The following is a 5,532-nucleotide window of genomic DNA, read 5'->3' as shown; positions in this document are numbered from 1 at the left end:
TTAGGTAGGTAGGTAAGGGTATGGTACACCATTTTTGTATAAAACATTCAACATTCATGCAAAAAAAAAAATATTCTGCTTCCCAAAAATGCTTCAAAGACTTTATATTTTTAATTGTATTTTTTTTATATCAACATTTTTATGTTTTTTTTATGTAATAGAACATTGATATTTGGAATTTAATATCTATCAAATCTTATTTGTATTAATATTAAAAGACCTAATTTTTTAAATCATGGTCTGCTAAGTTTTGTAAAAGTATTACAGCGCTCAGTATTTAGATTCGAAAAAGGTCCAGAAGTACATAAATAAGGATGTCCATTCCCATTATATAGGAGTATTATGGGAGTTTATCAAATAACTGGTTCAAATTTTGCTGCAAACCAGGTGACATTTCTCTCTGTCTTATTGTCATTTATATTGTATAATTTTATACTGTGTTTGCTTTGTATTGCACTAAAGCTTAATAATTTGTAATTTTCACTGTTATCTTTTTTAAATTGATTGAAATTGAAATTGTTTATAACCATTTTGTATTTAAGAATGAAGAAATATGAAATGAAAATCCATCCAAAATAGTGTTTTGAAAACTTGTTATTGATAATGTGTGCTAGAACATGTTAATTTTTATACAAAAGGTTATTTAAATGAGCAGTTACAATGCTTTTAAACTCATGTGTTTCAATTTTGTTGACACTTTTACACCATAAGTGCCTTGATCTTCAATATTGTTGTTTATTTTCCAAGTAAATCCTGGATTAAAAGTCAGTGGATTGTTTGTGTTTTGGTTATAAGGTATTTTTTTCCAGTAATTGTGTCAAAAATGTATTCCTTTTAATGCAGACTTGTTTGGTTTTAAAGATTTCACGATGCTCATTTATTTGAATATTTTTTTAGTCATTCCCCATGACGACCAAATTACCCACACCATTAGACATTGCTCAGAAAACTTATTTTTGCTATTTCTAAATAACTCATATGTGCTTTAATACCTATACTGAGTCTGCTATACTCTAAAAATATTTTTGGGAGTTTAAGATGTTTTAGATAATCTTCTGAAAAGGAGGTAAAATAAAAGTAATTGCTTTTCTAGTCAGAATTGACAAATTCTCAAAACACTGTTTGTTTAGTCAAGGTAAAGAGCTAATTAATTAATTGATCATTGCATTCTTTTAAAAATTAAGTGTAAGAAATTTATATTGATAATGTAGCTAGATATAATTCGGTCGAAAACATTGTGTAATCCTACTGCAAATTTCTTGGGTCACCAGGGTCCAGATAAAGCTCACTTAACATTATATTTGTATACAAAATTTACCTCAGTTTCATTTCTTTGTGCCATACTTATGTTATAACTATTATTTTATACTATTTCACCTCACCTGCCTCAAGAGAAAGTTTCAGGTAGTTTTATCACTTAGCATTCAACTGTTTATGTATTTGTAATAAAATGATTAATGAATAGAAGAGAAGAATTTCAATAAATTTAGCAAAAAACTTAAGGAATGCACCAAACATGGTCATCAAAATCTTTTATTTAATCATGCTACAGATACCATAAATTAATTCACAGTGCCTGACAGGTATTGTTCCTATTCATTTCTTTTCATAATAGATGAATAATATGAAATAAATTTATATATATCTTTAATACTTAGTGTTGATTATTCTTCAAATAAATCCACGACTGCAAACTCTGTAAGGGATACCGGTATTCACATTTGGAAAACTTGACACATATGTGCATTAGTTATTGATAAAAGAACTTTTATCTCACTTGATTGTTTTGAAATGCAATCTTATCTGAAGACCTAGACAAAGACTTTTCTGACTTTTGACAACCTTATATAAAATACACTTGCGGTCAATCTGGGATATATTATTTTCTAGTGCTGCTCCTGATAAAAATAATTGAATTCAGACTCATCAATAGTGCGCAAATCATAACAATTGGAAACTAAACAAAAACAAGGTTATGAAGCATTTACAAAAGAAATTAACAAAATTGTTGGTCAAATCTAGCTTGGGCCATCTATTATCATCTATGCCTGAGGGTACAAAAGCATGTTGATTAAATTAACATAATTAAATTACCCAGTAGACAATAAATAAACAGCAAATACCAAAAATAAGTCATGTTACTACACTCAAATCAAATTACTGTCAGAATGCCTGAACAAAAACGAATTTAAAGAGCATTAAACACAGGAATTTCAAAACATTTTGTCAAATCCAACCAATGTCATATATGGCTTTGGGAGAAAAGCCTTCGTGTTTCAAGTTATTCAGCATTTTGTCAACGGTAATTAACAGAAAATGATATCAATAATCAGTCATCACAGCAAGGTTAATTACTTGGCTGGTGATATATTCAGAGACCAAACATTCAGAAGCAGTACCATTGTCCCAGTAATTGTATAATGCTGGTTTTCTAAGAAAGATCCGATACATTTTTGTCGACACTGCCACTTTTGTTGCATAAAACTCTACATAGGGATAATGATCCGGGAGAAGTAGCGGCTATTAACTACAGCTGCAGCGTTACCTTACTTCTTAAAAGCTTAATATTTAAGAAGATGGAAGACCTGGATGCTTCATACTTTGTATATAGATGCCTCATGTTACCAAGTTTCAATCTGTCATATGTCCATTGTCCTTGCCCTCATTTTCAAGGTTCAGTGACTACTTGAAAAGAAGTTAAGATTTTTTGTAATGTTAATTTCTCTTTTATTATGAGTATTGGATATCTATATTTGGTATGGGTGTACCTTGTAGGTTACAATACACCATTAGATTTTATGGGCGCAGCCATTTTATGAGCATAACATGGTATTCAGAATTAAGAGTATGGCGAATCCTGATTGGTCGATATGTGCTCCCGTTATTTTTTATTTTTAGAGACTTTGTGCACTCTGCTTTATACAAAAGGCAAAATAAAAATTATTCCGTAGCCCTAAAGGCAACGCTAGGACAAGACCCGTATTTTTAAGGGCAAAATTGATAGGCATGGGAGACAAGTACAAAATACGCTAAGAAAAGCAACGCGACCCTATATTTTTTAGACCAAAAAATACTGTCCTAATAACTTTTCTTTGATTCTAGCAAGGTTTCGTTAAGAAAATCAACTTTCTAAAGTCTGTATCTCGAAAAAGGCTACCATTGTCGCCTATGGGGAAATTAATTGTTTATTTCAATCTATACAGCATCGACATTTCTTTATAATAGTGCTCAAAAGTGTCAAACACAGTAATTTTACTTGACATTTGATGTGAAACGGTATTTTTTGGTGACAAATGAAATATTGATTATCTAGTTTTTAAGCTATAGTCTGTTTCATATTGGTATTGCATTTTACCTTAGAAACAAGGGTGGGCTCGACTTTTGACTTACTGTGGAACGAATATGTTATTTTCTGAAGTTCTGCTGATTTGTTTGAATAGAGCAAGTACACGTCTAAAGTTTGTGAATATAAATCGATTTTTAAACATAACAGTCTCGTCCAAAGTGCTGTTAACAAAATTACCAAATTCAGCGAAAATGTACGGAAATGATCTCCTTCGAACATTGAAATGTTCACACGAATATCAAACTAAAAGAATAAAATAAGCATGCCATTTTGTAGTTAACAAACAGTTGTCCATGTTAAAACACAAATATTAACACATATTGCATATTTGGAAATGCTATAGTCTGTTTCAAAAATGTACTTTTTTACGAAAACGGTTTCATTTAAAACTGTTGTTCAAAATTCACCGTAGTAGTTATATATTGGATTGGTTTTGTTATCAATATTATCAGTACTTGATGATAAATAAAGAATCATTGGAGAAAATGGGCATTATCTTCAGTCCCTTTTTAACAGAACCGCATTTACTAAAAAAAACTGATTTTTTTTCTTCACATTTTTCGACTGGGGTCACCTCCGATAAAAAATTCTGAAAATTCAGAGAGTAAAGCCAGAACGGTTTGAAGATGATTTATTTGTGGCATACATATTTGTGCATCTAACGCACTATGAATTGCACGATACAAGAAAGTATTAAATACCGTATAGGTTACAATACACCATTAGATTTTATGGGCGCAGCCATTTTATGAGCATAACATGGTATTCAGAATTAAGAGTATGGCGAATCCTGATTGGTCGATATGTGCTCCCGTTTTTTTTTATTTTTAGAGACTTCGTGCACTCTGCTTTATATAAAAGGCAAAATAAAAATTATTCCGCAGCCCTAAAGGCACTGAGATGACTTTTCAACGCTAGGACAAGACCCGTATTTTTAAGGGCAAAATTGATAGGCATGGGAGACAACTACAAAATACGCTAAGAAAAGCAACGCGACCCTATATTTTTTAGACCAAAAAATACTGTCCTAATAACTTTTCTTTGATTCTAGCAAGGTTTCGTTAAGAAAATCAACTTTCTAAAGTCTGTATCTCAAAAAAGGCTACCATTGTCGCCTATGGGGAAATTAATTGTTTATTTCAATCTGTAAGGTGCTCATATCCATCAGACAGTTTTCACTTGACCTCAACCTCGTTTCATGGATCAGTAGAAAAGGTTTTTTGGTGATCAAGTCCATATCTCAGATAGTATAAGCAATAGGTCTAGTATTTTCGGTGTATGGAAGCACTGTAAGGTGTACATGTCCAACTGGCAGGTTTCGTCTGACCATCTGTCCTCATTTTCATGGATTAATGGTCAAAGTTAAGTTTTTGAGTTTCGGTCTATTTTTCGAATACTATATGCAATAGGTAAACTATATTTGGTGTATGGAAGTATTTTATGATGTACATGTCAGTCTGGCAGGTTTTATCGAACTTTGACCTCATTTTCATGGTTCTTTGCCCAGTGTTAATTTTGGTGTTTTGGTCTGTTTTTCTTTAAGCAATAGGTCAACTATATTTGTTGTATGGAAGAATTGTAAGCTGTACATGTCTGCCTAGCATGGTTCATTTGACCTTGACTTCATTTTCATGGTTTATTTATTGGTAAATGTTTAGTTTTCTTGGTTAAATTTGTTTCTTAGAAACTATAAGCAATATGTCATTTATATTCAGTGTATTGCATGATTGTAAGGAGTAAAAGTATTTCTCTTTTGGTTTATATGACCTTGACCTCATTTTCTTAGATCTTGTTAAGTTTATGTGATAGTTGTAGTAAAGCTTTATATTTAGGACTATCAACATAATATCAATGATTAGTAAAGAAGGTGAGACATTTCAGCCTGTGCACTCTTGTTTTATCAGGAGCATAATTCCATTTATTTCCATACCACCATGTCAAGGAATACTAGTTTTAACAAGAGCTAAATATGTACCACCTTTGATGCAACAGATACAAATTTGACAAATGTCTTTTCATTATTTTCAAAAATATTATGCAAATCAAACCAAAAAAAAAGTGCTAAAATATCTTATAGCTAATCAAAACGTTGAATTAAACCTAAGTCTATCCAAAAATATTAAATAATATTATATAATCCCTTTGTGATTCCAATATATGACCAATTTTTTTTTAATTTTTGCGGT

The sequence above is a fragment of the Mytilus trossulus genome, chromosome 6 (genome assembly GCF_036588685.1).
Source record: "Mytilus trossulus isolate FHL-02 chromosome 6, PNRI_Mtr1.1.1.hap1, whole genome shotgun sequence".
Classification (NCBI taxonomy): Eukaryota; Metazoa; Mollusca; class Bivalvia; order Mytilida; family Mytilidae; genus Mytilus; species Mytilus trossulus.
This window is presented reverse-complemented; position numbering follows the sequence as displayed.